Here is a 10,460-nt window from a genome sequence, read left to right as displayed (position 1 = left end):
TACTGCAGAATTGATGTTTACCGTGTGAAAATTTAGGTAATGCTGAATAAAAAGCTGATCTTCTGGAGCAGTCAATTATATACAGATCTACTGCTTGCTATGCTTCTTAGATTGACAAAAGGAGCGGAGAAATCAACACACTTATTTGTACCACCGTTGCACACATGCCCAATGTACAGGATGTTTCAAAAAGAATATACGTATTACATAGTTCTATATTGTCCAAACTATCGATCGCTTTGCCTCGGCGCGGCTATTGGAAAAACGAATATATAGTCTAGTTTATATTAATAGCTGCTAGAGGTCAGTTGTCTTCTGTTTTGCTTGGTAACCGTCATATGTTTAAAATGAAACTCTACCGAACCGTTGGAGCTGGCGAATTAGCACGTCTCAGCTGAGCTCCACGGTCACCGGATTTGACGCCCTCTGACTTCTTCCTGTGGGTTTCGTTAAAGACAACGTTTATGTACCACTACTCTCACAGAAGCTGGAAGATTTGAAGAACCGGATCAGTGTGAGGATGGACATGCTTGCCCGAGTATGGGAGGAATTTGAGTATCGATGTGATATTGTTCATGTCGCCGGTGGAGGACATATTGAACATCAGTAATCTGAACTTGAGAGGTTCGTAGATATGTGTGTAAAGTTCCATATTCGTATGTCTTAAAGTTCAATAAATATATGCATTCGAAATACGTATATTATTTTTGAAGCATTCTGTATCCTGAACATTCGCGGTTTCTAGACAGGAACCGACACGAGTGCATGCATGCCATTAACACTGCCCCTGCTGACGACGTTGAACTAGTGACGCTCGCTGTTCACATTTGTTACATTCCCAGTGTCGAGCCTACGTTGAGCCAAACCGTATTGTCGTTAGATTACTTCAGCCTTTATCTTTTCAAAAAATCATAGAGACCATTATTCAGAACCATTTCATTTGTCCGTTCTTGTTTTGGCCGGCCGTTGTGGCCGAGCGGTTCTGGGTGCTTCTGTCCGGAACCGCGTTGCTGCTACAGTCGCAGGTTCGAATCCTCGCCGGGCATGGATATGTGTGATGTCCTTAGGTTAGTTAGGTTTAAGTAATTCTAAGTCTAGGGGACTGATGACCTCAGATGCTAAGTCTCACAGTGCTTAGAGCCATTTGAACCATTAGAAACACTCCTAACAGCTTCCCTTCCCACTGCCAGAAATCATGTACAGTGGCTATACTCCTGGCAAGTATTTCTGCAATATCGCTGAAGGTGCGTCTAGTCGTAGACCTGTTCCACGACCTCTTTCAAACTCAGTAAGGTGTTGATAATGGCATCTTTATAACCCTGAAGGCATTGTTGACTAACATCACCACACTACGTCCAGTCTAGAAGGTAACTAACTCTCAGGACGTTTACCGTGTGTATTGAAAGTAAACGCGATTTGCGCCCTATACTGGCGCCACTCCAAGCGACTGGTCCAATATTTTAATAGACGTCATCTTTCAGATGTAGAAACACGGCCGCCCGCTGTGACCGAGCGGTTCTGGGTGCTTCTATCTGGAACCGCGCTGCTGCTACGGTCGTATGTTCGAATCCTGCCCTGGGCATGGATGTGTGTGATGTCCTTAGGTTAGTTAGGTATAAGTAGCTCTCAGTCTAGGGACTGATGACCTCAGATGTTAAGTCCCATAGTGCGTAGAGGCATTTGACCCATACGTCCTTGTTTTATGCATTATTCTCCTCAGTTTTCCACGAAAAGAAATATTTTCGTCTCAAAATTTAACTTGCACTTAGTAGATTTTAAAAGGGTAAATTGGCACTACACCATTCTATCGATGTGGAATGTGCCCAAAGATGCTGCTAGAAATAAATAAACTGAACCGATTCAAATGTCATTTTACACGGAGATATTTAAAAAATTAAAAAGAGAGAAAATTTACGAAACGAAAAAAAAACAACGTTTTACTCCATCTCATCACTCATCGTGTGCCTGAAAAGGTAGGAGTGAGTTTCATATGTGCACTATTTTATAAATTCAGTACTAAAGACAAACATACGCAGACGTACGCAGGTGGCTTTGTACCAGCGTCGACGTGGGTATTACATTAAAGAAATTTAAAGAGTGAGCTTCGCCTGTTAACAACCCCAAAGTTAACCAGTGTAATACAGTTACACTGCGTGTAGTTGGCCTAACACTTCTGAAGATGCCAAACACAACATACTGCCAGCACTGTCTTGTAATCAATGACTGATTTAAGAAATATTTCGTACTTCTCTTAGAATTGAAGATACACTGAGGTGACAAAAATCATGAGGTAACGATATGCACATATACAGATGACGGTAGTATCGCGTACACGAAGTATAACAGGGCAGTGCATTGGCGGAGTTGTCATTTGTACTCAGATCATTTGTCTCAAAAGACTTCCACCGTGATTATGGCGGCACGACGGGAATTAACAGACTTTGAATGTGGGATGGTAGTTGGAGCTACACGCATGGGACAAACCATTTCGGAAACAGGGGAATTCAATATCCCGAAATCCACATTGTCAAGAGTGTGTCGAGATTCCAAATTTCAGGCGTTACCTCTCACCACTGACAACGTAGTGGCCGACGGCCTTCACTTAACGACCGAGAGCAATGGCGATTGTGTAGAGTTGTCAGTCCTAACACACAAACAACACTGCGCGAAATAACCGCAGTAATCAATGTAGAACGTACGACGAGCACACCCGTTAGGACAGTGCGACGGAATTCGGCGTTAATGGGCTGTGGCAACCTCTGCCAACAACACATAGCCTGCAGTGCCTCCCCTGGACTCGTGACCATAGCGGTTGGACCCTATATGACTGGAAAACCGTGGCCTTGTCAGATGAGTCCCGATTTCAGTTGGTAAGAGCTGATGGTTGTATTCGAGTGTGCTGCAGACCCCACGGATCAATAGACCCAAGTTGTTAACAAGGTATTGTGGAAGCTGGTGGTGGCTTCACAGTGGTGTGGGCTGCGTTTACACGGAATGGGTTGGGTCCTTTGGTCAAACATTGACTGGAAATGTTATGTCCGGCTGCTTGGAGACTATTTGCAGCGATTCATGGACTTCATTTTCCCAAATAACGATGGAATTTTTGTGGATGACAATGCGCCATCTTACTGGACCACAGTTGTTTGCGATTGTTTTGAAGAATATTCTGGACAATTCGAGAGAATAGTTTGGCCATCCAGATCACCCGATATGAATCCAATCGAGCATTTATGGTACATAAGTGAGAGGTCAGTTCGTGCACAAAATCCATTACCGACTTCATTTTCGCAATTATGGGCGGCTATGGCTCGGTATTTCTGTAGACGACTTCTTGCGACTTGTTGAGTTCATGCCACTTCAACCTGCTGTGCTAAGCCGGCCAAAAGGAGGTCCTACATGATACTAGGAGGTTCAAATGGCTCTGAGCACTATGGGACTTAACATCTGAGGTCATCAGTCCCCTAGAACTTAGAACTACTTAAACCTAACTAACCTAAGGACATCACGCACATCCATGGCCGAGGCAGGATTAGAATCTGCGACCGTAGCGGTCGCGCGGCTCCAGACTGTAGCGCTTAGAACCGCTCGGGCACTTCGGCCGGCACTAGGAGGTACGCCATGGCTTTTGTCGCCTTAGTATATGTTTTTGTGAAACATTAATTGAATACAGTTTTGACAAAAATTGTGGTGGTTCTGGTAGCCACAAAACAGCTTACCTCTCCCGTTTATTGCCAAGACCTTATCCCGTCTCGCAGAAATCCGCCCCAGCTCGAAGCATTGCTCAGATACTCACTGCCTCATCAGTCTTGAAATTGCAGTGAGCAGTCTCGGTGTGCAATGAGTGTTCCCTCAATCCATTGGACGTAAAGCTAATGATATTAATCATAAGCTGTTCTTTCAGATCAGATTTAAAGTAATGTCTCTGTTGATGCAAATTCAAGTCATCAACTTTGGTGTTGCAATGAAATTGAAGTACGAATAATTTATATTTTATAATAATAAGCTTCAAAAACTTGTTGCAAACAGTTATTCGTAACTGCTGTTTGTTTGATGACAAATCCGAAATCTGTAGTTAGCGACCTTAGAAATACCTTCATTTCAATAAATTTCTTATTTGCAAAAATCTATACTCAGTACTATATCTGAGGTACGTTGTTACTGCACTCCCGAAGTCAGTTTTATTAGTGACTGAACACCCACAGAAACTTTTATGAAATATTCCGTTAATAAGCAACGTCAGCCTGGTACTTCGGTTGTGATTACAGTTTCCACACTACTATAATAAGGTAATAAATATCACCAACGCCTGAATTATTTTCTGTGATGAGAATTTAAATATCGTTAAAATCATTTTATTTTACTCAAACTAGGAAAGTATAACCCTACTTTTATGCATCCTTTTATTATTAATGCAACGCTAGGTAGCGAATATCGCGTTTTCGTGTGCGTACTACTTGTCTGGATCGGACAAAACGGCTAAACCAGTTCACTTTAAACAGCTAATCATGAAATCTGAACAGAGGTCAAGTACATGTTATCTTTTTACATTAAACTATAGTGAGAAACAGAATTCACCCATCTTAGTACTAAATATATTTACGGAAGCAGATCAGTCATTCATTCTCATGAGCCAATCCCTGACATTGCAATTACAATTACAAATACAGGACTGCCATACGTTCTTTTCCGTGTACAAAAAATGATATTCCATTTACTCAGTGCTTAGAGTTATTCTCTTCATGGCGGCTGCAGTCCCATCTAGTAACAGCTTTTGTATTGATGACTATGCAACCTAGTGGCTGTTAGTTACTGCCAGTATCGCACTTTCAGGCCGGTATAGTAGATAGCTCATTTCACGATGTACAAGATCTTCGTTTGACATGGGAGGAAAAAAAAAACACATTTTGATATGTCTTCTAATCACTCGATACTCAGGTTATTGAAGTTGTTGAACATTATTATTTAAAAAAAAAGACTTAGATGTTGTCTTACAGCTGTAAATGTATTTCACCAGTATAACCTTGTATCAGTGGAGTAGTAAAGTAACAGAAAAAGTGAAGTACGTCGAATTCATTATAAAATAATGCTTCGCCTGCTACATGAAAATGCACGCTTACCATTGCGATGTGCGATGTTACACTGGTTTGTTAAAAGAAGTAGAGCCTCTTGTAGATGATCCTTTAAGCAGTTTAGCATACTAACAACAGTCTTACGGCACGTTTATTTCCTTATGAAGTTCACTGTCAGAAAAACAATAGCAATAATCATAAATATAATGCAGGAAGGAGGAATGAGTTACACAATCCATTACTCAGACTTTGTGAGGCTCAGGAAGGAGTGAGGTACTCAATCATAAAAATCTGTGTTCGCTTACCCAGCAGTGTCCAGAATCTAACAGATAGTGAAATAAACTTGTAACACAAACTAAAATCCTATTTGTTTGACAAGCACCTCGTCACAGAACAATTTCTGAGTCTTTAGTAAGATTATGCTTGATTGTGTTTCACTAGACATAAGCAATGAACGTGGAAGAATTAAAGATTTGTCAAGATCAATATAGAAGTGATCACGTAAATGATGAACATAACCCATATTTCTCACTGAGAAATTATCATAATTGTAAAAGCGACTCACGACCATCAGAGTCGGAGATCGCGATTATAATTAATTGAAAATGCAACTAACTAATGAAGGGAGGAAAGTAATCTTTCGAAAAGCAAACGTTAATGGAGTATTCGCCGAGCTTAAAATACGTCGTTATTTGGAGACTGTACGAGCTGAGGAGACGCTTGTTCCGGTAAGTGCCCACTTTGCCCTGCATTTGGTGAGACGTTTAGCGCGTGCAAGGCCAGCTGCAAGCATGCAACCTGCAGCGGTGTGAAATTTCACCTCGACAGCGGCCGCCAAGACTGCATCAGCTCTCTCCTTCCCAAAAGATACCCCTTCCCCCTCCAACAGTACCGTAGACTCAAGATTTCCGCGCCCGCGCGTACAGCACTCTTCGACACAGCTGACACCGTTCGCGTTTGAACAGCGAAGAAATGTGGAGAACTATTATGGACTGTCTCGTCTGGTTACTTCGATTGGCTAATGACTTTGCTCCCACACGTCTGTCAAAATAGATGCACAAACAAAAAAATGCTCCAAAATATACACTACTGGCCATTAAAATTGCTACACTAAGAAGAAATGCAGATGATAAACCGGTATTCATTGGACAAATATATTATACTAGAACTGGCACGTGATTACATTTTCGCGCAATTTGGGTGCATAGATCCTGAGATACCAGTACCCAGAACAACCACCTCTGGCCGTATTAACGGCCTTGATACGCCTGGGCATTGAGTCAAACAGAGCTTGGATGGCGTGTACAAGTACAGCTGCCCATGCAGTTTCAACACGATACCACAGTTCGTCAAGAGTAGTGACTGTCGTATTCTGACGAGCCAGACGTTTCCATTGGTGAGAGATCTGGAGAATGTGCTGGCCAGGGCAGCAGTCGAACATTTTCTGTGTCCAGAAAGGCCCGTACAGGACCTGCAACATGCGGTCGTGCATTATCCTGCTGAAAGGTATGGTTTCGCAGGGATCGAATGAAGGGTAGAACCACGGGTCGTGACACATCTGAAATGTAACGTCCACTGTTCGAAGTACCGTCAGAGTGAACAAGAGGTGACCGAGAAGTGTAACCAATGGCACCCCATACCATCAAGCCGGGTGATACGCCAGTATGGCGATGACGAATACACGCTTCCAATGTGCGTTCACCGCGATGTCGCCAAACACGGATGCGACCATCATGATGCTGTAAACCGAACCTGGAGTCATCCGAAAAAATGACGTCTTGCCATTTGTGCACCCAGGTTCGTCGTTGAGTACACCATCGCAGGCGCTCCTATCTGTGATGCAGCGTCAAGGGTGACCGCAGCCATGGTCTCCGAGCTGATAGTCCATGCTGCTGCAAACGTCGTCGAACTGTTCGTGCAGATGGTTGTTGTCTTGCAAACGTCCCCCTCTGTTGAGTCAGGCATTGAGACGTGTCTGCACGATCCGTTACAGCCATGTGGATAAGATGCCTGTCTTCTCGACTGCTAGTGATATCAGGCCGTTGGGATGCAGCACGGCGTTCCGTATTACCCTCCTGAACCCACCGATTCCATATTCTGCTAGCAGTCATTGGATCTCGTGCAACGCGAGCAGCAATGTCACGATACGATAAACCGCAATCGCGATAGGCTACAATCCGACCTTTATCAAAGTCGGAAACGTGATGATAAGCATTTCTCTTCCTTACACGAGGCATCACAACAACGTTTCACCAGGCAACGCCGGTCAATTGCTGTTTGTGTATGAGAAATCGGTTGGAAACTTTCCCCATGTCAGCACGTTGTAGGTGTCGCCACCGACGCCAACCTTGTGATAATGCTCTGAAAAGCTAATCGTTTGCATATAAAAAACTAATCATTTGCATATCACAACATCTTCTTCATGTCGGTTAAATTTCGCATCTGTAGCACGTCATCTTCGTGATGTAGCAATTTTAATGGTCAGTAGTGTAGATACCTCCTCCATGGCTATCTCATGTAGCAAATAAAATGTTGGGATAAACATCGATTTGCAGTTAAAATGAATTGAGAGGACTAAGAAAGAATAATATGATAGACGCTTTATGAGATATTGAAGCCTTAGATCAGCGTGGAACATCTCACGATCTGTAGCCCTTGAAGCCGATGATGCTAACGTACGGTGTTAATCAACTTTTTGAATTCGTCTGGTCGAAAAATTATTACTAAAATTTGTCTGATGGACGAATGAAAAATAGTGGTGCACAACCAGTTCAAATCAAATGGCTCCAAGCACTATGGGACGTAACATCTGAGAGCATCAGTCCCCTAGCCTTAGAACTACGTAAACCTAACTAACCTAATGACACCACACACATCCATGCCCGAGGCAGGATTCGAACCTGCGACAGTAGCAGCCGCATGGTTCCGGACTGAAGCACCCAGAACCTCTTGACCACAGTGGCCAGCTGCACAGCCAGTCTCATAGGCTAAGGCCATGAGAGACGGTTGCTGGTGAATTGTGTGTTCAGCCATGCAGTCCTCTTTGACAGCAATAGAAAGGAGTAGGGAGTATGCCAGTACTAGAGTTTACATTTTTTCTCCTCTTTTTTCATCACCAGCACTACGAAAACAATCCTATTGTTTAAACGCACTCATCTGCAATAAAAAGTTATACCAACTGTTGTGTTGGCTGAAGAGCCAACACCGTGTTACGAATGGAGGCCGAAATGCACGCGTTTTAGCTCACGCAGGATGGCGTGAGGAGGGAAGGACTATACCGACGTGAGGTCTGGAACATGACAAGAAATGAGAATTCAGAAAGCGGACAGAATTAGTTTGATACTTAACTTAAATCCATTAATGATGAACGTCGCTCTTGACGGTACATGATTCACAATATTATCTGTTCAGAATACATTCGTAGTAACTGAATACGGCGCTTTGCTAGGTCGTAGCAAATGACGTAGCTGAAGGCTATGCTAAACTGCCGTCGCTGCAAATGAGAGCGTATATAGTCAGTGAACCATTGCTAGCAAAGTCGGCTGTACAACTGGGGCGAGTGCTAGGACGTCTCTCTAGACTAGACCTGCCGTGTGGCGGCGCTCGGTCTGCAATCACTGATAGTGGCGACACGCGGGTCCGACGTGTACTAACGGACTGTGGCCGATTTAAAGGCTACCATCTAGCAAGTGTGGTGTCTGGCGGTGACACCACACCAACGACACAATATTCAAATTCCACGAAGGACTGATACAGCCGTGCTAGGACCCAACTCTACATCTGAACTAACAATCCGAGGACTACCATCTAACCATACTACAATATACAATTTTACATTCAATCATACATTAAAAAGAGAAAGTATCAGTTTTCACAGTATTGCGATAAACTGTCTATAAAGCAGAAATAATTGCCGGGATATAGAACACTGTGATTCGGTTAACACTGACAGGCAGTACTAAAGTCTCTTACGAGGAGCACCTTAGGTGCGAGGTCGCAAGTTCAATCTTTAGTAACGTTCATTTGAAAGTGTTGTGTTAATAATTATGACGGGAAAATATTAGCTGCTAGTGACTCCCCATGTTCATCATGAGGACGACAGAAAATGAGTGTCCGGGAGGTGCAGAAATCAACCTTCTATGGGATGTATGTATTACACTCTACAAAATGGACATCGTCGACGTTCAAGAAATAACCAAAACAAACTGTTAACTTGCAAAAAAAAAAAAATGGTTCAAATGGCTCTGAGCACTATGGGAATTAACAGCTATGGTCATCAGTCCCCTAGAACTTAGAACTACTTCAACCTAACTAACCTAAGGACATCACATAACACCCAGTCATCACGAGGCAGAGAAAATCCCTGACCCCGCCGGGAATCGAACCCGGGCGTGGGAAGCGAGAACGCTACCGCACGACCACGAGCTGCGGACCGTTAACTTGCACCATGAGCACCAAATAGAAATGGCGTGCCATAGTGATCACAAAGGTTCACACCATCAAGATCGAAGGTGAACTCCTTGGGCGTTATTTACTCTGCAGGACTTTCAGGTAGGTACCCACTCTTGAAGAATGAATATGGACACATATTGGTACAGTGGGGTGACAAAATGTGATAACATCCAACCGAATGCGAAACTGTCTACCGTGCAGCTTATCGTGAAACTGGCTAACCTTTAAGGCGAAGCTGCAGGTAGTGCGATAATATGTTTCATAGGCACGGAAAAAAGAAACATCCAGAGGCTGAATTTGTTCAGCGGTTACAGGTGGTATGAACTGCAATGTTACACACTTTTCGGAAGGGATCATTTGCTCTAAAGGAATATGATTTTTATGCGCAGACCAGGAATCAGGCAAAAAGAGTTATTTTGACGAGCTATGAGCCAAAATCCGTGTTGTAGTTCTCTTACATCTATATTCCCACTCTTGCTTGCTGTGACGCAAATATTCCCTGCTGCTCTTCCAAGATCACGCACACGTGAAAAATCGTAGCGGTAGAGCACCTAAAACTTCTCACAGCACAATAAATAACTTCAGTCAGAATGAGATTATCACTCTGCAGCGGAGTGTGCGCTGATATGATACTTCCTGGCAGATTAAAACTGTATGCCGGACCGAGACTCGAACTCGGGACCTTTGCCTTTCGAGGGCAAGTGCTCTACCATCTGAGCTACCCAAGCACGACTCACGCCCCGTCCTCGCAGCTTTACTTCTGCCAGTCTCCTACCTTCCAAACTTCACAGAAGCTCTCCTGCGAACCTCATTCTGGAAACATCCCCCAGGCTGTGGCTAAGCCATGTCTCCGCAGTAACCTTTCTTCCAGGAGTGCTAGTTCTGCAAAGTTCGCAGGAGAGCTTCTGTGAAGTTTGGAAGACAGGAGACGAGATACTG

At 43.6% G+C, this 10,460-nt stretch overlaps 1 non-coding gene across 1 annotated transcript; it reads right to left on the bottom strand.

Annotated features, from left to right (window-relative positions):
* Positions 1–10,175: 10,175 nt before the first annotated feature.
* On the bottom strand, positions 10,176–10,250 carry Trnas-cga. Its single transcript has one exon. It is a non-coding gene; the product is annotated as a tRNA-Ser (tRNA).
* Positions 10,251–10,460: the final 210 nt, after the last annotated feature.

The sequence above is a fragment of the Schistocerca piceifrons genome, chromosome 7, assembly GCF_021461385.2.
Source record: "Schistocerca piceifrons isolate TAMUIC-IGC-003096 chromosome 7, iqSchPice1.1, whole genome shotgun sequence".
Lineage (NCBI taxonomy): Eukaryota > Metazoa > Arthropoda > Insecta > Orthoptera > Acrididae > Schistocerca > Schistocerca piceifrons.
Note: the sequence above shows the minus strand (reverse complement) of the source record. Positions and strands in the feature narration are given on the sequence as shown.